The 24,495-nt window shown below is 40.2% G+C and overlaps 1 protein-coding gene and 1 long non-coding RNA gene across 4 annotated transcripts in view; one reads left to right on the plus strand and one right to left on the minus strand.

Annotated features, from left to right (window-relative positions):
- arhgap15 (Rho GTPase activating protein 15) overlaps window positions 1-10,852 on the minus strand; it is a 505,752-nt gene extending 494,900 nt beyond the window's left edge. Inside the window, exon 1 of one of the 3 annotated variants that reach the window (XM_008112886.3) lies at window positions 10,670-10,852. The gene's annotated coding sequence lies outside the window, so the exon portion shown is untranslated. Of the gene's footprint in view, window positions 1-889; window positions 908-5,995; window positions 6,111-10,669 lie in introns of those variants that run through there. The other 2 variants (XM_008112893.3, XM_008112901.2) reach the window with 2 other exon arrangements.
- Window positions 1-24,495, plus strand: part of LOC134294895 (uncharacterized) — a 123,367-nt gene that overhangs the window by 27,077 nt on the left and 71,795 nt on the right. The window lies entirely within an intron of this gene.

Consider the following 24,495-nt stretch of genomic DNA (forward strand, 5'->3'; position numbering starts at 1 on the left):
TGTATGCAATCACCTTGCCACAAAGTGAAATGTGAATATATTTTATACTGTGCCAAACAAAGTGAACCAGATCAGTAAGATAATACCTACAGTACAAATATTATCAATTCTCATAGACCCTGTTCAGCACTTTTAGAATGCTAACCTGACTTATCTAGTCCTAGACACATAAAACATTTTGTAGCTTCAGCCATTTTACGTATATTGTGGACATGATATTCTCCTTATCGGGACCTTGGGCTATTATTAAATCTGTCAGATCTCATAACTATAAGGTTGTCATGCCCAATTTGTGCTTAGGTGGGAAATTTATAAGGAAAACTTAAATGCATGGACACTTTGCTGCAAAGAATGCCATCTTCCGGACGAAATGCAAAGTAACATTTTCCAAATCTTTGGCAGTTAAGCCCAATTTGACCAGCTTCTTTTCATGTGATATATGTACCTAAACCTAAGACAAAAGGCTAGTTGCTCTCTCAGTTACATCTCCATTTCCGTGACTAATTGCTTAAAGATGGGCACTGCAAAAGGTAAAAAAACAAACAAACACACAGTCGTGTGTTATAGTAGACTGAACAGGCATCTCCTAACAACTCTTATTCTTGCGACTGTATTGCCCATTTCCAGTAAAGAGTTTATTTTATTTATTACCAGTCAATAATCGACAACATATGCAAAAATGGACATATATTGGGTGTATCTGTTCTTTTCTTTCAAAATTCCTACCTACCCATCTCTCTCTCTCTCTCTCTCTCTCTCTCTCACACACACACACACACACACACAGAGAGAAAGAGGGACTTAAATGCAGGATCATGAATCCTAACCACCCAAGTTCCAAGATTAGTTGGTGCATCTGCTACAAGCCTCCAGAGCATTATTTACTCACTTTTATGCACCACCTTGTGTGACTGTAGAGCAGAACAAACAACTCCTTATATGTATGCTTGCCCACAATGCCCTGCCTCATGCACGGAGGAGTTGTTGTTTAAAGCTACGGACAATGCAATTGCTGTTGCCCACTTTTGGTCTAAAACTATTTAGCTGTTTGTGATTCCTTTATTTTATCGCTTTTAAACTTATTTATTATGCAATGCTTTTGATACGAAATAAAAAAAAACTTTTATGCAAGAGAATCGAGAACAGAGAAATATAATAGAGGATTGAGTGTGGGTGCTAAACCTGAATCCTAACTGAAAAGGCTTTGAAGTCTGAAACAGAAAATCAAAATGTTATCCCATCTCATTGTTCTAAAATATAATAATAAATGGAACCATTGCCAATTTAATTGTTATTGTATCTCATGAGGAGCCCCTGGTGGTGCAATGGGTTAAACCCTTGTGTAAGCAGGACTGCTGATTGAAAGGTCAATGGTTTGAATCCGGAGAGCAGGGTGAGCTCCCATCTGTCAGCTTCAGCTTCCCATGTGGGGGATGAGAAAAGCCTCCCACGGGATGGTAAAACATCTGGGCACCCCCTGGGCAACGTCCTTGCCGATGGTCAATTCCCTCACACCAGAAATGACTTGCAATTTCTCAAGTTGTCTTGACACCAAAAAAGTTATATCTCATGATCTTCCACCTGATAAAGGTTTATTCATCCTCATTATGGTGGCTAGACTGTCTCTGACACTGAGATCTAGCCATGTCATCACCTGTACAGCCAAATGGTGGGTCTGTTTTTATATTAAAATGTTATTGACACACAGAGTCAGAGCATTATTATTATTATTTTATTATGACACAGCAAACAAGATAGATATGCTGGATTTCATATCACAAAATCACAAGTCGAACACTTCCCAAGTGTCTAGGACTGTGTGATGTATTTTCAGATAATGCGTGCAGATCCCAGTAGGGTGGCCTTTTGCAGTTGGCAGATCGTAATTTTGTCAATGTCTATTGTTTCCAAATGCCGGCTGAGATCTTTTGGCACGGCACCCAGTGTGCCCATCACCACCAGGACCACCTGCACTGGTTTATTATTATTATTATTATTATTATTATTACAGTAGTCTCTCATTTATCTAAGCTAAATGGGCCGGCAGAATCTTGGATAAGCGAATATCTTGGACAATAAGGAGGGATTAAGGAAAAGCCTATTAAACATCAAATTAGGTTATGATTTTACAAATTATAAGCACCAAAACATCGTGTTATACAACAAATTTGACAGAAAAAGTAGTTCAATACGCAGTAATGTTATGTTGTAATTACTGTATTTATAAATTTAGCACCACAGCCAGGGCTGTGGCACAGGCTGGAGAGCAAGCCAGCTGCAACCAGCAGCAATAGATCACTCTGACCAGGAGGTCATGAGTTCGAGGCCTGCTCAGAGCCTATGTTTGTCTTGTCTTTGTTCTATGTTAAAAGGCATTGAATGTTTGCCTATATGTGTAATGTGATCCGCCCTGAGTCCCCTTCGGGGTGAGAAGGGCGGAATATAAATTTATTTATAAATATAAATAAATAAATAAAATAAATAAAAATATGATATATTGAAAATATTGACTACAAAAATGCCTTGGATAATCCAGAACCTTGGATAAGCAAGTCTTGGATAAGTGAGACTCTACTGTATTATTATTATTATTATTAACTGCATTTCTATACCGCTTTTCTCACCCCTAGAGGGACTCAAAGCAGTTTACAACATAATAAAGGGCAAAATTCAGTGCCTCACATATGTATAAAAATATATCACATATCTAAATCAAAAACATATAGCTATAGGTTAAACCAGGGGTCCCCAAACTAAGGCCCGGGGGCCGGATGCGGCCCTCCAAGGTCATTTACCTGGCCCCCGCCCTCATTTATAATATAAGATTTTTATATCTGTTCTAATAATATAATATATTGTATATACATATGATATTGATAATAATATTATCATTTTATACAATACTAGCTGTGCCCGGCCACGCGTTGCTGTGGCGAAGTCTGGTGGTATGGGAAATAAAGTATTGAGGAATTGGTGGTAGTTAAGGTAAAGAGTAAACGTTTTCCCCTGACATTAAGTCCAGTCGTGTCCGACTTTGGGGGTTAGTGGTTATCTCTATTTTTAAGCTTGAAGAGCTGGCGTTGTCCGTAGACTCCTCCAAGGTCATGTGGTATGACTGCATGGAGTACCGTAACCTTTCCGCTGGAGTGGTACCTATTCATCTACTCTCATTTGAATGTTTTTGAACTTTAGGGTTGGGAGAAGTTGGGGCTAACAGTGGGGGCTCTGTCTGTTCCTCGAATTCAAACCTGCAACCTTTCGGTCCAGAAGTTTAGCAGCTCAGCGCTTTAACACGCTGCACCATCAGGGGTATTATTTTCGTAAGGTTGTGAATATACAATATTTTTGATTGTTTTTGTCTGTTGGAGGGAAGTATGAATGCTGCAATTAGGAAAAATGATTAGCATGTAATGACCTTGTAGCTTTAAAGCCTGGCTGTTTCCTCCCTGAGTGAATTTTTTGTTGGGAGGTGTTAGCTGGCCGTGATTGTTTCCTCTCTGGAATTTCCTTGTTTTCAGAGTGGTGTTGTGTGTGATATTTTATGTGCTTCTACTGTCTGTGACCCTCAGAAAACAGAGGATTTCCCAGACTTTGGCGATGGGAATACTTTGTTGGGAGGTGTTAGCTGGCCCTGATTGTTTCCTGTCTGGAATTCCCGTTTTCAGAGTGGTGTTGTTTATTTAGTGTTGTGATTGTAGAGATTATATTGTTGTGTATTACTGCACCACAGTAATTATTTCATCTTACAGTAGAATCTCAGTTATCCAACATTTGGTAATGCAATGTTCTGGATTATCCAACGTAGTCTGCGTTTTAGTAGTCAATTTTTGTGTATTCAGTGTTTTAAATTGTGATACTTTTTCCGTCAAATTTGTTGTATAACATGATGTTTTGGTGGTTAATTTGTATAATGATTCCCTAATTTGATGTTTAATTGGGATTTCCTGAATCCGTTCTTATTATCCAACATATTCAGTTATGCAATGTTGTGCTGGGATGTTTATGTTGGATAAGTGAGATTCTACTGTATATTTATAATTTTGCAAGGAAGGCGTTTGCGCCATCCCCCGGGCCCTGGAAAAGGGTAAATAAGAGAAGAGGAGAAGGCGCTCTGTACGTGCTCAGGGGCCAGGCGGGAGGCGTGGCGGGGTGAGGTCTGCCCTTCCCCTTTGCCCCTCCATCCCGGCCCTTCCCCTCCTACCGGAGGTGGCGCCGGTGTGGTGGTGGGTTGTAGGCCAGGCAAGAGCGGGCTCCAGTGGAGGCGCAGGCCTGGGGTGTCGCGGCTTCCTCCCCGCCTCCGCGCTTCCCGATGCCGGCCTCCATGTTCTTCCCGCGGAGGACAGGAGGAGGCCTGAGCAGCGGCGAGGAGGAGGAGGGGAACCGGGCCAGGAAGGCGGGCAACGTGGTGCTCGTCCGCCGCTGCAGGCCCGAGAGGAAGAGAAAGGGGTGGGAAAGGCTGCCCCTCCACACAGAGGGAGAGAGGCAGGACTCGCTTTCCCAGAAGTGCCTGGCGCGGCAATGACAGTGTTGGCGCCAAAAACCAGGAAGGTCCCGAGGGAGGGACCTTTTTGTTTTCCAGGCGAGAGGTGAGGGCAGGGAAGGGTCGGCTTAGGCCCTCCGGGTGTTTTGGAGTAGAACTCCCGATTCGAGGATGGGGAGCTCAGCCTCGTGAGGCGGAGATGTGCCTTCTCCTGCAGAGTCCCTGGCTTCGGCGGTGGAGGAGGTGCAAGAGAGGGAGGGAGGGGAACGGTTCTGTGTGTGTGCGCGCGCGCGGAAAGAGTTGGGAGGACTGTGTTTCTGCGCGTGCGCAGATTGCCTGTTGTGTTTTTTTGGTGTTGTGATTGTGTTTTTTGTTTGATTATGTTGTATCTTACTGGAGGCGGGGATGATGGATTGCGTTGCCAATTTTAGAGTTTGGGGGAGCTGTAGATTTGTTGTTTTGTCCATCGCCGTGATGCCATCACTCTTTTATATATATAGATAATACTACTAATAATAATACCATATATTAATTATATGTTATATATTACATATAATATTATAGTATAGTGGTATAGTTCAATATATAGTAGTCTCACTTATCCAAGCCTCTGGATAATCCAAGCCATTTTTGTAGTGAATGTTTTCAATATATCGTGATATTTTGGTGCTAAATTTGTAAATACAGTAATTACAACATAACATGACTGCGTATTGAACTACGTTTTCTGTCAAATTTGTTGTATAACATGATGTTTTGGTGCTTAATTTGTAAAATCATAACCTAATTTGATGTTTAATAGGCTTTTCCTTAATCCCTCCTTATTATCCAACATATTCGCTTATCCAAGCTTCTGCCGGCCCGTTTAGCTTGGATAAGTGAGACTCTACTGTAGTAATATATAATGCTAATATTGTGCTATGCTAAAAATATAATATACTGTATGTACATACAGCTGCTCTGAGTTCCCTTCGGGGTGAGAAGAGTGGGATATAAATGTAGTAAATAAATGTAGTAAATGAATACATAAATAATTTTGGATTAAGCTCGCCCAAAGTCTGAAATGACTTGAAGACACACAACAACAACAACAACAACAACAATCCTAATTAACCTAACTATCTCATTGGCCAGAAGCAGGCCCACACTTCCTATTGAAATCTTGATAGATTTATGTTGGTTAAAATTATTTTCATTTTTAAATATTGTATTGTTCTTTCGTTGTTATTGCTGTTGTTTTGCACTACAAATAAGATATGTGCAGTGTGCATAGGAATTTGTTCATTCCCCCCCCCCCCCCCCAAATGATAATTCGGCCCCTCAACAGTCTGAAGGATTGTGGACCAGCCCTCTGCTTTAAATGTTTGAGGACCCCTGGGTTAAACCATTACAACTATAAAAACATCAAACATAGACATACGCATGAAACATGTTATTACAGCAATTAACATAGATCCCTTCTTTACCACTACCTCCATCTCCCTCTCTATAGAGTTTCAACCCTTCTTTTTATACCTTCCCTGCTCCCCCAGGGAGCAAGATGGCGGAGGCCCTCTATGGCTGAGATGTGGTCCATTTGTGCCCTGGGCCCTGAAGGCAGGCAGGTGTTTTTGCTGGGCCTTGCTTCACAGAGTCATAGAGCCAGGGCCTCAGTTCTGCAAGGAGTGAGTTCCAGGAGCTGAGCCTGAGGCAGCAAAGAAAACAAAGGCTGCCTCTTTCCTCAAAGCCCCTGGTGATGGTACCTTCACTTCATTTCATCCATTTAATACAGCACTGCCTACTAATTTTGGAAGGAGTTTATCATTATCTGAGGTAAAGTTTTTCCTACCTTCTTAAGCAACATATCTGGCAATTTAACTTGAAGCACTGTGGTTGACTGCCTTTCCATTTGTCTCTAATGGTTAGTAACAGGCAGTTTGAAGGCCAAATCCTTAACGTGATTATCTAGTGTTTTAATTGTGAAAAAGAAATAGAAATAGCTCAGACCAGAAGAGGTGAGAGTCCTCTTCAAACAAACCTATTGACGAGTTAGCTAAAATTATTGCATTGTTGTTTCAAGTTTATTTTTCTATGTTTGTTTTTCTTCGTATGTTTATACTATTTTACCTGTTTTACATTGGTTTAATTATGCTGTATTTTATTGAACAGTAGAGTCTCACTTATCCAACACTCGCTTATCCAGTGTTCTGGATTTGTAGTCAATGTTTTCAACACATCATGATATTTTGGTGCTAAATTTGTAAATAAAATAATTACTACATAGCATTACTGTTTATTGAACTACATTTTCTGTCAAATTTGTTGTATAACATGATGTTTTGGTTCTTAATTTGTAAAATCATAACCTAATTTCATGTTTAATAGGCTTTTACTTAATCTCTCCTTATTATCCAACATATTCGCTTATCCAACGTTCTGCCGGCCCGTTTATGTTGGATAAGCGAGACTCTACTGTATTTTGGAACTGGGCTTGTCCCCATGTGAGCCACCCCGAGTCCCCTCTGGGGAGATGGGAGCGGGATATAAAAATAAAGTTATTATTTTATTGTATGACACAGCAAACAAGATAGATATGCTGGATTTCGTATCACAAAATCACAAGTCGAACACTTCCCAAGTGTCTAGGACTGTGTGATGTATTTTCGGATGATGCGTGCAGATCCCAGTAGGGTGGCCTTTTGTAGTTGGCAGATTGTGATATTGTCAATGTCTATTGTTTCCAAATGCCGGCTGAGATCTTTTGGCATGGCACCCAGTGTGCCAATCACCACCGGGACCACCTGCACTGGTTTCTGCCAGAGTCTTTGAATTTCAATCTTGAGGTCCTGATAGCGGCTGGGTTTTTCCTGTTGTTTTTCCTCAATGCGGCTGTCACCTGGGATGGCGACATCAATGATCCAAACCTTTTTCTTTTCCACAACTGTGATGTCTGGTGTGTTGTGTTCCAGAACTTTGTCAGTCTGGATTCAGAAGTCCAACAGTACCTTTGTGTGCTCATTTTCCAATACTTTTGCAGGTTTGTGATCCCACCAGTTCTTTGCTGCTGGGAGGTAGTACTTGAGGCATAAGTTCCAATGAATCATTTGGGCCACATAGTTGTGCCTCTGTTTGTAGTCTGTCTGTGCGATTTTCTTACATCATCATCATCATCATTATTATTATATTATTTTCTATTCCCCTCCATCCTCACATTTTATGATGGGAAACAATACACAATATACAGGTGTCAAATAATATTATTTAATATTCATAGCTTTCTTTTTTAAAAAAAATACTGTACACCAATTAAAAAGAAACTTTCCGTTCAGTTCAAGAAATAAACCTAAGAGCAGCACAGAAACATTAAAGCAAAACCCGTGAACTGTTACTTCTTATGGCACTTTTTGTAAACTGTTAAAATATAGTGGTTTCTATTGTATTTCTCATGGGAAATCTGCACATTTTCAGGTATTTCATTCACACAATTACTGGACTAGAAATCTGCTTTGCATGGGTGCATATCTCTACCCTTCTATACCCACCTTCACTTAGAATCATATACAGTAGAGTCTCACTTATCCAACATTCGCTTATCCAACATTCTGGATTATCCAACGCATTTTTGTAGTCAATGTTTTCAATACATCGTGATATTTTGGTGCTAAATTCGTAAATACAGTAATTACTACATAGCATTAATGTGTAATGAACTACTTTTTCTGTCAAATTTGTTGTATAACATGATGTTTTGGTGCTTAATTTGTAAAATCATAACTTAATTTGATGTTTAATAGGCTTCTCTTTAATCTCTCATTATCCAACATATTCACTTATCCAACGTTTTGCCAGCCCATTTATGTTGGATAAGTGAGACTCTACTATAGTTGGAAGAGACCTCATGGGCCATCCACTCCAATCCCCTGCCAAGAAGCAGGAAAATCGCATTCAAAGCACCCCCGGCCATCCACCCTCTGCTTAAAAGCCTCCAAAGAAGGAGCCTCCACCACAGTCTGGGGCAGAGAGTTTCACTGCTGAACAGCTCTCACAGTAAGGAAGTTCTTCCTGATGTTCAGGTAGAATCTCCTTTCCTGTAGTTTAAAGCCATTGTTCCGCGTCCTAGTCTCCAGGGCAGCTCCCTATGACTTCCCCTCACATACAGTAGAGTCTCACTTATCCAACATAAACGGGCCGGCAGAATGTTGGAAAAGCGAATATGTTGGATAATAAGGAGGCATTAAGGAAAAGCCTATTAAACATCAAATTAGGTTATGATTTTACAAATGAAGCACCAAAACATCATGTTAGACAACAAATTTGGCAAAAAAAGTAGTTCAATACGCAGTAATGCTATGTAGTAATTACTGTATTTACGAATTTAGCACCAAAATATCACGATATATTGAAAACATTGACTACAAAAATGCGTTGGATAATCCAGAATGTTGGATAAGCGAGTGTTGGATAAGTGAGACTCTACTGTATTTATACATGGCTATCATGTCTCCTTTCAGCCTTCTCTTCTGCAGGGTTAAACATGCCCAGCTCTTTCAGCCACTCCTCATAGGGCTTGTACTCCAGACCCTTGATCATCTTAGTCCGCCCTCCTCTGGACACCTTCCAGCTTGTTAACATCTCCTTTCAATTACGATGCCCAGAATTGGACACAGTGTGATTCCAGGTGAGGTCTGACCAAGGCGAAATAGACGGGTAGCATGACTTCCCTGGATCTATCTAGTATGAGGTGCCCTACATGGATCTATTAAAGTGTAGCATTCAAAATGTGTGAAATGTCTTCCCCTCACCAGTTCTGCATGATAAGCACCATGTTAACTTCAAAATTCCACATTGTATTCTACGCAGAGTGACTTGTCTGATTTTCCACTGTATATTTTGAAAAGGAATTAGGTAACAAATGATCTGAAAGATCTCTCTCTGTCTGAAACCCCACATTTCTTCTGGTGGTTCATATAAACAGTTCTAAATATACAAGTTGTCTGGACTGACATATGGGCTCATCTATACTACTATACAATGCAGTTTGAAACTGCATTATATATTCAGTGTCAACTCTCATAATGCAGTTCAATGCAGATGGGGCCCATATTCAGAAACGTTCCAAGCCATCTTCCTCTTTTTCTGTGAGAATTGCCAGCTCTGGAACGATGTCAGAATGGCCTGTGAGACTTCATTCTGCATCTTCAAAATGTATCTTTGGAGATCTCCTTTAGCTATGCAAACACTGCAGATATCCTGCAATCAAATAAGCAGTAAAATGGAGCTAAATCTTCATTCTGTGGTACTACTGATGCCACTAAATTACCTAGAAACTATGGGGAGCAGGCCATTCAATAAGATTTTGAGGGCAGATTGAGGGGAAGAAGACGGATAGCTACCTCACTTCTGAGGATGCAGGGAGATACTGAAAATGGCAGAAAGACATCTGGAAATGAGATTTTCCAGATTTTCAGGGATATAAATGTTTCAGGGAAAACAACAGCTATCCAATGCTCAAGAATGTGTAACTCTAGGGTTCCGGTTAATGATGCAGAAGACGGCAGTTTCTTCCCTGTCTCTGCATAAGAACTGTAGAGCAGAGCTGGTACATCTCCCTCTGCCTCTGTTGGACACGTTTTCCATTAGCATTTGGAAGAAAAAAAACTTTCCACACTTCTAGTATTGTCAATACGGCTTCACCGCTGATTTTTAGTGCAAATGTACTACTGTAGCTAGGCACGTTTTTCATTCTTAATTATATGCCCACAGGATAGTATTTTTACTGGCATTCCCACTGTTTATGGCTATTGCTGCTATACTTCAGCTGTGGGATAGAATACCAAAATGTGCTACTGTAGGTTTACATCATAGCAAAATGTCTTATACCCACCATCCCTTTCTCAAAACGATTCCCTGGTAAAACCATCTGCCAAACAGGTTTTTAGATATCTCAAAGCTGGGTGAGATTTTATGCTAAAGCCTTTGAAAATGTAAAAGTTGTTCTCAACTGTGCAAGATCTGGGGCTTTTTTCGCAATATTTTTCTAAGCTTTGTGGATGAGGAGCTCTGAACCAGCTAGCATGCCCACCTTTGTCAAGGCAATAGTATGGTAGCTTTCTCTTTCCATTCCCTCCTGTATCTTCTCCCCATGCATGTTTTCATTTTTCGTCTTGAGCAACAGGTTGTAAGCTTTAGAAGTGAATTGAATTTCCTTACCTACGGCTTGTTGTACATCAGCTTCTCATCCGCTGTACCAACACTCAACTGTAACTTTTAAAAATAAAATGGAAAACATGAAACAGTTATGTTTCTGAAGGCTACAAATCTCATTTTGCCTGAAGCAACAGAAAGCAAGCAAGCAAGGAGGAAAGCACAGTGAAACCACTTCCTGTTCAAAAGAGTTGCACACCCCACAGTAAGTCACATATTTGGTTTTGCATACAGGAATCAAGTGATCAACTGTACAGACAAATGCTCCAGCATGAGTGCTACTGAAAATTAAAATTAGTACCGAATTCAGAAAGTGAACACTGTAGTTCAAAAAGGAAATGCAAGGGGAAATTCAAATAGCTGAAGTTTGAATCAATTTCTTTTCCCTCTACTTTCTGTAAAAAAAAATGAAATGTTGCAAAAATTGAATTGGGTATGTTTGATTCTTTAGCTTTTGTTATCCAATTGTATACTGAATTGGAAGCAGTTTACATTTTAATTTTAATAGTAAATAAAGCTTTTGGTTGCTCAACTGAACAAAGCTGAATGTGTCATACCCTCCAACATTTCACAGATGAAAACCAGGATACATGACCAAGCAACATCATAGTGTGATCAAGATGACAATAGTTATTAGTGAGGAAGAACACACAAGGTAGGAGAAGCTGCAGCAGTTTGCTTTTGTCTGATCCTACCAGGAAAGGAACGCTTCTGCTCCTAATTGCTATTTCCTCCAGTCAGTTAATTGATTGCAAACTTCAGCTGAGTTTGCATTAAGCCAAGACCAAATGAAAAAACTGGGAATAAGAGATGTACGGAGACATTTTAAAAGCAGCTGAAAAAGTGAGATGACAGATGATTAATCGGGACTGTCCCTGCCAAACTGGGATGCTTGGAGGTCATAGGTAAAAGGTAAAGGTTTTCCCCTAGTCTAGTCATCTGACTTTGGGGGCTGGTATTCATCTCCATTTCTAAGCCGAAGAGCCAACGTTGTCCGTAGCCACCTCCAAGGTCATGTGGCCAGCATGACTGCATGGAGCACCGTTACCTTCCCGCCAGAAGCTGGGAATAGCAGGAGCTCACCCCACTCCCCAGATTTGAAACGCTGACCTTTTGGTCAGCAAGTTCAGCAGCTCAGCAGTTTAATCCACTGTGCCACCGGGGGGCTCCATGAAGGTCATGCTGTATAATAAATTCCCTATTTTAATATTACCTATATGAGAGATTTTAAGCTTAAGCCCTAAGTGCATATGTGTACTGAAATCCATAGCATATTTTGGACCAGGATTAGAATATGTTCACTTTAATATTTTTCTATAATTAGGTTATGAGATTCCATCGACACAGTTGCAAATAAAGACATTTGGCTTGTCTACACTAGTGAAAAAACAACAACTCATATACATCTCAAACCTGGCAGTCTTGATAATGCACAGTGACTTTTTGGTAGGTATCCAGAGTGTTTTCACCTTTAATTCATCTTTGATCGACACTAAACAAAGTTGTGGGATACTCCAGAGTTTGCAGGAAACCCCTCTGAGTATCTGTGGACACTGTGGCCATCTGATGAATTTTGGATTTTGGAGTATTTTGGATTTCAAAATTCCAAATAAGGGGGTGCCCAATCTGTAATAGTATTTAAATTGATTAAGGAAAGGATCAGTTTTGCAGCTTACTGCTTCTCATTTTTCCTAGCAAATAATTATTACCTGTATGGTTTTATTTGTTCACCCACTAGCATCAGACTCGGCATTGGTTTCTTCTTTTAACAAAAGCTGAACATTCAAGTAAAAGCTTTGTATATTCCTGTTAGTGTGAAAAGGACAAAATACGTTTGGGCCTCCTGTGCCTACAGGCCTGAGGACAAGAAGTTTAGAAGCCTATACATCTGAGGAAGCAACATGTAATGCTTATAAAAAAAAAGAAGTGTGCAGTCCAGAGGTGTCCTCATGGAAGCAATATTTTAAAAATAAGAAGAAAGAGTGAAGGAAAGAAAAAAAGACCTAAAAAGGAAGAAATGGATAGTAAAATTGGGGAAAATGTTCCTTTTGGCAGACCCAAAGCAGAAAATAACATTATCTCTTTTCTATGGACCGTGTCCTTTTTCTGTGTGCTACTTGAAAATCTCAGGAAGAGTCCTCTCTCTGAAAATGGAAACATTTCTTAAATAATAAGACAGTACAATCCACACTGAATAGAAAAGTAATCATATGGCTGTAAAGTGGGAGGAAAGCAAAAGATCATACATTAGTATGAAATAACTACTGTCTATAGGTTCTAGTTTCAGTTACAAAGTTATTAAAATGCTTCGGACTTTTGCCTTCCATTTGTGTTTATCTAGTGCAATGATGTAAAAACATGATGTGTTGTTTCATTGAGGCCCATGGAAAAAAGACTGGCATGATCTCAAAATAAGAAACATGCAAGTTTTTAATTATTTCCTTGTAATTACTAGCAATATAGTGAAATAAGTGTTGCATAAGATGTCTGCAACACTGCTTCCTCTTGTCAACAAACAATGCCAACTCAGTAATGCCGAAATACTATAAAAAGGTAGTCGCTTTGTGTGTTGCTCAAACTTGATCCTCCCAAACTTCCTGTTTAAAACTATCTGAAATTTCACTATGAATGTGAGAACAATGCAACTGGGATTAATTCTGTCTGTTTTGTCTTTTTGGCCCTTAGAAGAATTTATTTATTTATTTATTTATTTAATTTATATACCGCTCCTCTCCCCCAGGGGGACCCAGAGCAGTCTTACATAATGGCAAGATTAATGCCACATATAATACAAAATATAGTAAAAACAAACAATTGTAAAAACACACTTAAAAACCAATATCATACCCCATTACAACAGTAAAACACTGTGTGACCGTTACACCGTTTAGCACTTGCCTGAAAAGCCATTCTAATCATATTGTTTGTATTTTATTTTATTTTATTTTAAAAAATTGAATAGTTTTGAAGACACCATTTTTTTTCTCTTTCTCTCTTTTCCCAAAAGTTGACCAGAGCTAGCAAGGCTTGAAACCTATTTTTCTTAACTAAAAAAAATAATCAAATAAAGCAACAGGATACTGGGTTGCTGTGAGTTTTCCAGGCTCTCTGGCCATATTCCAGAAGCATTATCTCCTGATGTTTTCCCCACATCTATGGCAGGCATCTTCAGCGGTTGTGAGGTCAGCTGGAAACTAAGCAAGTGAGATTTATATATTTGTGGAATGTCCAGGGTGGGAGAAAAAAAACATGTCTGTTGGAGGGAAGCTCCAATTAATCACATTGATTAGTATTGAATAGCCTTGCAACTTCAAAGCCTGGCTGCTTCCTGCCGGGGGAATCCTTTGTTGGGAGGTTAGCTGGTCCTGATTGTTTATTGTCTGGACTTCCCCTGTATTCTGAGTGTTGCTCTTTATGTACTGTCCTGATTTTAGAGTTTTTAATACTGGTAGCCAAATTTTGTTCATTATCACAGTTTCTTCCTTTCTGTTGAAATAATCCACATGCTTGTGGATTTCAGTGGTTTCTCTGTGTAGTCTGACATGGTGGCCCAGCATTTCTCTGTTCTCAAATAATATGTTGTGTCCAGGTTGGTTTGTCAGCAATAGGATAACTCAGTAAAGAGTTTTATTTCAGATCAAATCACTGTGTATATTGTCAGATATTTTCCTCTACATCAGCAGAGTGCTGGAAGTGTCACCAAGCCATGAGCCAGTTAGGCACTAGAATCCCCACAGTGATGCAGGAACTTCCCTCTGCAAGAAGGAGTCCACACATTGATATTCTTTCACTGCAGTACCATTTGCTTCCATTTTCTTTAGCATAGTGGTCCTCAACTTGCGGGTCCCCAGGTGTTTTGGCCTACAACTTCCAGAAATCTCGGCCAGTTTACCAGCTGTTAGGATTTCTGGGAGATGAAGGTAAAAACATTTGGGGACCCACTGTTTGGGAACCACTGCTTTAGAAGATATATACAAAGATTATATATATATATATATATATATATATATATATATATATATATATAGAGAGAGAGAGAGAGAGAGAGAGAGAGAGAGCCCTCAGTGGCGCAGTGGGTTAAACCACTGAGCTGCTGAATTTTCTGACCGAAAGGTCATCAGTTCGAATCCGGGGAGCGGAGTGAGCTCCCACTGTGAACCCCAGCTTCTGCCAAACTAGCAGTTCGAAAACATGCAAATGTGAGTAGGTCAATAGGTACTGCTCTGGTGGGAAGATAACAGCATTCCATGCAGTCATGTCGGCCACATGACCTTGGAGGTGTCTACGGACAATGACAGATCTTCAGTTTAGAAATGGAGATGAGCACCAGCCACCAGAGTTGGACATGACTAGCCTTCATGTCAGGGGAAAACCTATATATATATATATATATATATATATACACACACACACACACACACACACACACACACACATACACACACACTGCACATTATACACAGACAAAAGTGTAGTTTCAAAAAGCTTCCATATCAAGCTTAAAGAGTGATTCTCATGCTTACTCTCCCTAATCTTCCACACAGTATTCCTGCTTTCATTTATAACAGAGATAAGCCAATGCCCAATGCATCCCACAAGTTAGGGAGTCAGAGTCACTCGAAGATACGAAAGGCCAGTTAATTCCAGTTTCTGCTGTTTTGCACCTGTTTGCTTGCTTAGTAATAGAGAGCCAATCAAAATATCTTAGGTAAGCATAGATCAGTGGTTCTCAACCTGTGGGTCCCCAGGTGTTTTAACCTACAACTCCCAGAAATCCCAGCCAGTTTACCAGCTGTTAGGATTTCTGGGAGCTGAAGGTCAAAAATATCTGGGAAACCACAGGTTGAGAACCACTGGCATAGACCAATGAAGAAGACAATGTATTGGCACCAATCAAAATGTGCTTTTAGTTCCCCCTGTTTATAGGTTTTCCCAATAGTGTAGATACCTCCCATTGTATTAGTTTTGGGTGGAGCATAAAAAACCCCTAGAGGTCAGTCTTAGTTGATCTATTCCATTTGCCTGTACAGAGCTCTCTTGCTAGACTTCTCTTTCTACAGCCGAGCTACAGTGACCAGAGGCTTGGGCATTGTCTGGTAATCCTCGGCCCAAGCAATCCAAAACAGGCATCCTTAGCACCTGCATTCAGCCAGTATTCATATACCACTAGTCCCAGAGACAACAGAAGCTTTTGACCAGGTTAAGCTTCACAAGGAAGAAGACTGAGACAGCTTATGAGCACCAGCTTGTAAACCAACGCTTTGCATCAGAAGCCGAAGACTTTCAAGGACTACAGAGAGATTACTGCAACCAACAAAATCTCTTTTGTAATGCCAGTCTTATTTTGGGGAAAACAGGGTATTAAAGCCACATAATTCAAAATCAAAGTCCAAGGCCATTCCAGTCATCATTGAACTATTCCGTATTCACTTATTGCACTGAAAAGACTACTGTCCAAAAGCTTGGCCCCCCCATCCACGTTTTTAGTTTCTTTCTGTAGTTTAGGAGGGAGGGAGCTGATCTGATTTTGCTGGGGAAGAAGTTCCACAATCAAGGGGCCACCACTGAGAAGGCCCTGTCCCTTGTCTCCACTAACCACACCTGCGAAGGAGATGGGACTGAGAGCAAGGCCTCCCCAGACGATCTTAACCTCTGAGGTGGATCATAGCGGGAGGCATTCAGACAGGTAAGCTGGGCCAGAAACGTTTAGGGCTTTATAAGCTAAAGCCAGCACTTTGAATTGTGCTGGGTAGCAGATTGGCAGCCAGTGGAGCTGGCATAACAGGGGGGTTGTATGTCTGCCTTCTCCCTAACTGAACTTTTAAAAATTTCCTCAATCCTCTCCTTCCATGGCTAAAATGTGTGTTCTTCCCTTTTTGCTATTCATATTTTACGCTTTCACATTTTAAAATATCTTCATTGTTTTCTGTACACGATCATACTTGGGGATGTTCTACAAGCCTTACAGATGTGTGAATGTGAGATGTGCATTTCCTTTCAACACATCTAGGGAAGTATGAAAATGCTTCTTTCACAGAGATGCCAAAGTCTGACAAAACAAATGCCATTGCCAACCTTGACACGCTTCTTTTGATATACAGAAAGGGACTGTTTTGTACACTTATATGGCTCCATTCTTTTAAGTTGTACACCATAGGCACAGGTTGACCATGAGAATTAAGTATCTATATCTAAGCGCTGACTTGACCATGGTTTTTAAAAGATAGGCCTCTCAATATAAAAATGTCCTACTTTACTGTGATGCCACATGCATCAACAATGCTGGAATAATTACAAATATAAAGCAATAAAATTTGAGATTCCCTCCCCCCAGAGTATTTTTTTTAAAAGAGTGTCAGAAGCGACTTGAGAACATACTGCAAGTTGCTTCTGGTGTGAGAGAGACATTGCCCAGGGTCATCCAAATACGTTGCCATCCTGCTGGGGGCTTCTCTCATATCCCCGCAAGCTAGAGCTAACAAACGGGAGCTCATCCCGTCTCACGGATTCAAACCGGCAACTTTCAGGTCAGCAGCACAAGGGTTTAATCCATTGCACCGCCACGGCTCCTTCCCAAGAGTCATAATCATCAACTTCTGTCCTGGAAGGAAATAAGTGGTCTGCAGTTGAATACACTGAGAAGAGAAAACTCACAGCTATGGGATGCAGATTAAAAAGGAAGCCTGACAGCAATAAGACTATGTAACACGATTTTTGTTCCTGGTTTATAAATGTCATTTCCTAATTGGTTCTATCATAAAAACATGGGAAAAGTTTATTAAACTGCAAAGACTTTACAGGACATCCTGCAGCACATTTTGCTATAGTTTTTCAATGAATATCTCATACACTCTCAACCAATTCAGCAGAGTTTGTGGCAGCCACAAAAATGAAGTTTATAGAGTATAACAACTACTTTTAAAGTGAGTATTGCACAATTAAACATGAAATAACATTTTAAAACCAGGAACAGAATTTTTTTCAAATTTTGTTACATAATGTTATCTTGCAGAATATCACAAAATTAGAGATGACACAGAAAAAGAGATATTGAAAGAAGAAAAGTTGAAGCAACAGGTGAGAATAAAGAAGAAGCTGGAAAAGTATGTCAGGATTTGGAAGTTACACAGTATTTTTTTTAATCCCCACCACGAAATAAAGAGACCAGGCACAAAGATATGGAGAAATAAAGGGTCATTTCTTGACCTTCTTAAAACTGGTAAATATAACTAAATAACTTTTGTGGGGGGATCACTGCAACATGGGAAATGGCGTAATGCCAGGTATCATTCTCTGAATACCTGCCAAGCCAACCTCTGAGCCAACCACCTGACCCTGGGGGCACTCCACCATGACGGTTTGCTATCCTGGCCGTTCATTACTGGAAGGCCATCCCAAGGGTCCTCCCTCCCGAGCCGCAGAATCCAAAAGGAGAGAGGTAAACCCCAAAAGGGATATTTTGGGAAACCCCTTAAGCCCCAGAACCTATAGAGGCTACCCCAAAAGTCCCCCTTCACCCCAACAGAAGGTACCAAGGTGCACACCAATCCATGTTCTCCCCACAGTTTTTGCTACAGAAAAACTCAGGCATCTGCCTAGTGTCTTTCACCCATGAATTTTTTCAATACAGCCTCTAAACCCCTTTTAAGATCTGGTAGGAGTATGTCACTACCTTCCACAAACAAATGTACATTGTCTGACCTGTAAAGCTCTGGCTTAGGAAAGACAATATCTGGATGGGGGAAGTACTGACCCAATAACTTCTTCACATCCTTTCTCAGTTACCTGTTTACTTTCCGTCTCTAGCTTTCCCTAATGCCTGAGGGTCACCTTCGCCCCTCCACACGAAACATGGCAGCATGGCTGACCAGATGATGTAAACCCCAGGCCACCTCTTTTGGGTATAACAAAAAGCATACTGTGCTTGGAAACTCAGAGCCTTTACCTTCAATAACTCCAGACCAACCTCGAAAATAGTGAAGAGCAGAGACATCACACTGGCAATGAAGGTCCGCATAGTGAAAGCAATGGTATTCCCCATAGTAACCTATGGATGCGAGAGCTGGACCATAAGGAAGGCTGAGCGAAGGAAGATAGATGCTTTTGAACTTTGGTGCTGGAGGAAAATCCTGAGAGTGCCTTGGACTTCAAGAAGATCCAACCAGTCCATCCTCCAGGAAATAATGCCCGGCTGCTCACTGGAGAGAAGGGTATTAGAGGCAAAGATGAAGTATTTTGGCCACATCATGAGAATACAGGAAAGCTTGGAAAAGATGATACTGGGGGAAATGGAAGGAAAAAGGAAGAGAAGCTGACCAAGGGCGAGATGGATGGATGGATGGTATCCTTTAAGTGATTGGCTTGACCTTGAAGGAGCTGGGAGCTCTGGCGTGGACTGGTCCATGAGGTCACGAAGAGTCCGAAACGACTGTGATTGAAGAAGAACCCCAGACCATTGCAACCCAGATGAACAAGAAGGATATCTGGGGGTGGTCCCTTGCATTCTTCAAAAAGAAGTGACAACAATGCATTCCAACATAGGCCACGTTTGCCCAACAATTTAGCAGTAATGAACTCGGCTTGGCCCAGCTGAGAACCATTGAGGTTGCGGCAGGCCTGCCACTTCACCCAGTAGATCATACTGTGGCCACAGATCAGGACCCCTCGACATAACATTCTGGGTCTGGAAACTACTGATAAAGAAAAGGTTATTTCTTACCTGCCGTCAAATATATGCCTTGAATGCCAATCCGCTATATCCTGCAACTCCAAACCCACAGCAAAGACTGTTGAAGAGCCCCAATTCTAACTGAATGAATGCCAAATGTTTAACCCCTGAAATCCCTAGCAACTCCAGTGCCTTAGATGCAATACTCTAAAATTGATTATTTGGTGAGGAGAATACCATCCTATGACAAAACAAATAACCAGGACCGTCACCCCAAAGTTGAATATATCTCCTTAAAGCCATAACCAGACGCAGGTTCCCTGCAGCAGTGGTGTTAAATTCAATCAACCTGCCTCTGCCTTTTTTATGGGCTTTTGATTATCTTTTGTATTGTTTTTTGATGAATTTGTCAGTTTATATCAGTGTGGGGACATCTGTACATCTCTTTGCATTAGAGCTTTACCTGACCTATCATTCCAGGACAAAGAGACAAGCTCACTCACTCTAAATGCCCCCAAAATGGCAGTTAATGCTGCTGTGTGAAAAAGCATTGCTTCATAGGGGGAACTACAGATCTTCTTCCAAGCATTTGCCAAACTATGTAGGATATCTGGAGATGGGGAATACGTTGATCTCATAATTTGCCCCTTTCACACGACCATTCCTCCAATATCTTCCGAATTTGGAACTCATTTGAAAAATTTGGTTTTGATGAGGCTTTGATGCGAATGACAATGTTAAGGCCTTGGTGCTTATGGAAGGAGAGGATAAACCCTTAAAATGCAAATGAACACAGAATTGCAAAATATCATCCAAAGGGATGGGCCGGTTGAAAATGGTCCTAAACTGTTCAGATTAGATCAGCCTCCTCCCTCCTGTCCTTCAGAAAGATGGTAAAAACTTGGCTGTGGGACCAAGCCTTTGGGACATGAAATAAAGGCAACAATAGGAAACTTCAACTTGTTGACCGGATTCAGTATGGCTGACCTGAGATGGTTTTATACAATTGATTTTAAAGTGGAGATGACTGATTTTAGTGTTTATGTATTTATTGTTTATTTTATGTTCCAGCGTTGAATGTCTGCCATTTATATGTTGTGCTCTGTCCTTAGTCTCCTTCAGGATGAGAAAGGCAGAATATAAATGCTTTAAATAAATAATAACAACACTGCTTCTTTGTTGCTTTCCTTATAACCTCATTCCTCCAACCTTCCCCCAACCTTCCATAGGGTTGGGGCTTCTTCCATGTGTGGAGCAAGTTGTTTGAAGTGGTCCATCTGTGGTCCATCTGGTCCAGCTGAATGCAGCCCTCCAAGGTCATTTACCCAGCCCCCATCCTAAACCTTAGACCTAGGGTTGCTCAAGTCTGAACCGACTTGAAGGCACACAACTACAACAATCCTAATTAACTTGACTATCTCATCAGCTAAACACAGGCCCCTCACTCTCCATTGAAATACATGTAAGTTAGTTAAATTGTTCTTCATTTTATATCTTGTATTGTTCTTTCTTCTTTTTTTACACTACAAATAAGACAAATGCAATGCACATAGGAATTTGTTTTATCAAACTATAGTCCACCCCACCACCCAACCGTCTGAGGGGTCATGAAACAACCCTCTGCTTCAATAGTTTGAGGATCCTTGAAGCAAAGTTTGCAACAGCAACAATATTCAATCACACTTGGAGTTGAAATCCAGTTGAATAATACAATTAAGTATCATATCTGATTTTTCCTCTTTCTGTGTATTTACTCAAATTGTTTTTATAGCAACACTAGCTTTGCCACACAACATCATGTCAGTGCTTGCAGAACACCATGTGAGACTTCACCACCTCCCACCTTCTTGAAAGCCCACAATAATTTCAGTGGAGGTGTGCTGAAGGTGGTCAACTAATGTGTGAATACATCCTCCTCCCACCCATATAAGTAAGCTGTGAGCAACTGTGCGTCCTCTCATTTAAGAGTTGCTGTCATTTAGAAGACAGTGTCACAGAATTGATATTTGACAAGCTGGAAGCTGCGCCTGGTGCCATTGACAACAAACCCTCACTTATAATAGTCAAAGTGTATGTATAAAGCCAGCACCACAAACACATGCTGATGCATTATTTAAAGAGTGCTTTTGACAGGGTTTAGGAACATGTCAGCTGCAAATGCAGAGCATCCTCATTTGTGAGAACGTTAGACCTTTGGGTGCTAAGATCACCATGACAGAAGTACCGTGGTGTAAAAAAAGAAGGGGGAGGGGGAATCAATTCAGTTTAACAATAAGCAACTCTTGAAATATATGTCAGATCCTTTACCACTGTCTATATCATGGGATGAAACAACAGATTTCCAGGAGTGCTATTGATATGGAGTTGAAAAGAAATGAAGACCTAATTGTACTTACTATTAGAAGGCTACCTACTTTATCAAAGCAGTCTATGTTTCCTATTTCTTCTTAAGCAAAACAACAAAAACAGTCACTAACCTTAAAGGTTCAAACTGTTACAATTAACACACCTTTTTCAACAAAATCACAGACATCAAAAGGATATATCAGTGAACCTATTTTATCTAAAAATTAGTGGGTTTTTTAAAAAAAAATTGGTAAAACATTGACTGCAAGACTTTGCAGCCATGGTTGTTGTGGTTGAGGGATCATCTTGATGACCTCCCTGGGTAGTAATCTGTGTTAATTTGATTTGGTATGACGAAGGTGGCCACATGTGGAGGGTGGGGGCAATTTAAGCTCTGGCTGTCCTTTTTTGGGGTAGGGGAGGTTTGCCTATTCCATATTGTTTCTATAGGACTTTAAAATTCACTTCATGGTCTTTAATAAAGTGTCACTGTCGGGTTTTGGGGGAGAATACCAGAAGTTGGTGTACATGTTGGCATCATTTAGGAGAAGGGTGGGGCTCTGGAAATGCTTCTTTGGGTTCTGGGGCCTGGAAACTGGGACAAAGTTCACCCTAGGGAAGTCATAGAGGTTGGCGTTCCCTTTTTGAGTTTTGGGGTGTGTGGGGAAAGGGGGAATTCCTTATATCTGCCTTCCAAAATTCAACCACCTGGAGTGAGCAACCCATAAGACTCGACTGCCCTTGGGTTTAGATGTCTTCGTTCAAGGGGAGACTGGGAATGTTTATCACAACCAAACAAGCATTACCCTAGCTAAGACCCCATGGGTCAAATAAAGTGGCCCTTATTTCATTCAACTCTTTGTGTTTGGTCTCATTATTTCAGGATGGGTCATCAAACCCTCTTGCAGTCTTCCACAAGGTGTGATCTTCCACACCAAACTACCCATATTTACATGAGTCTGATGCGCCATTGAATCTAATCAGCACCTCAATTTTCAAAGACCTGAAACCAAAAAGAAAAAAAAAAAGGATTAGCTACTGGTTGTAATGAGTAGTGGCAAAATGTGAATTCCTTGAAATTTAGCCATTGCAGTTGGTGTCTACTTAGAATTCCTTCTTTAAAAACAAAAATGTTAAAATACCAAAGCTTCCAGCAGTGTAAAAGAAAACCTTGAGTACATCTATGCTGTAGAATGAATCCACTTTAATTGCCTTGGTTCAATGTGATAAAGTCATGGGGGATGTAGTTTAACAGGGTCATGAGCCTTCTCTGCCAAAGAATGCTGATGCCTCACCAAACTACAAATCCCAGGATTGCATAGACAATTAAATTAGAGATGAGTTTCCTCAAAGAGTAGCTCCTGAAGCAGCTTCCCCTTTTGCTTTGGCTCTGCACTAAGATTACTGTATGATGCAAATCTAGCCAAAAAAAAAAGTGAGCATTAGATTCAAGTAAATACAGTAGATTTCATGGTCTCCCATTGCTGTGCCCTCCCATTCATTTGGCAATCTCAGAGATAGTAAAAAAAATGCTTTACTAAAGCACTAGGTGGCATGCTGTCTTCAAATCAGTAGATATGATTGGACTTACGTATTTGTAAAGGTGAAGAAAAAGTTGTTACCACGAAGAAGAGACCATGTCAGACCTAACAGAGTTAGCAAAAAATCTTTAGGTTTCAAGTGAGTCTTTCATGCCTTGCTTACATATTATAACCAAACAAGCATTGATCCAGATAGTTTGCCCACATCTAGATACTGCTGAAACCATTCATTCTTATAGTAAATAATTTGTTTATAGCCTATTATATACCTTGAACATGGAGAGGTGGGGGAGAGAAGTATGGACACAATAAACAAATTTTCCTTTCTTCAAAATTTGGCAAATGCAGTTTTTGCATATATTTTGGGTTGTATTTGCACTTGATTATTGTGTGTTTGGATTCATAATCATTTGCTACAATTTGATTTGCCTTTTAGTTTGGATTTGTGGAATGTGTCTTCATTTGTTAAAATTGGTTAATGTGTTAGTTTAGTGTGTCAAATGAATTTAATTCATCATTGTGAAAGAAACTGATATAAAGAAGTCTAAATATATAAAGAAAATTTAAAATATTTCAAAGTATTTCTATCTGTGTGCATTATTTCACATTTCATGATATTTTAATTTTAGATATTCTGATTGGTGACAGTCTAAATTCCGTATTAAAAAGTAAATCTTAAATAATTTATAATAATCTACTAAATAAAATTAGCAAGGTTGAATCAAATGCTAATTCCTGAAATGTTATATTAATGACAATTATGCTTTCTCTGCTTCAGTCTTTTAATGTAGTGGACTGAGAGAATTAGGATACTGGAGATCAAGGTTTGAATCCCCATTTGGTCACTCAAACTTATTGAGCTATTTTGGGTCAGTCACACACTCTCAGCCTCAGAGGAAGCAAAGAGCAACCTTTCTCTGAACAAATTCTGCCAAAAAAAAATCCTGTGATAGCTTTGCCTTAGGGTCACCATTAAGTCAAAAATGACTTGAAGGTACACAAAACAACAACAACACAATGTGATGGGTACAAACATCCACTCTACTTTCCAATAGTACAGTTATATTTGAAGGTTTGATTCTGATTATTTAAAATTGCTGATTATTCTATAATTACAGTGATCTAGCAAGACAGCTCTCTTTGAAGAAGATTCTTTGAAGGATTTTTTTTAATTTGCATGTCTGATCCTATTGCTCTCAGCCACTTTGTTCATTGACAAGTGTACTATTTGTAGATCCTATTGCAAAAGTGGTAAACAGAAATTCAGTGCGCTATAC

Source organism: Anolis carolinensis, chromosome 1 (genome assembly GCF_035594765.1).
Source record: "Anolis carolinensis isolate JA03-04 chromosome 1, rAnoCar3.1.pri, whole genome shotgun sequence".
NCBI lineage: Eukaryota > Metazoa > Chordata > Lepidosauria > Squamata > Dactyloidae > Anolis > Anolis carolinensis.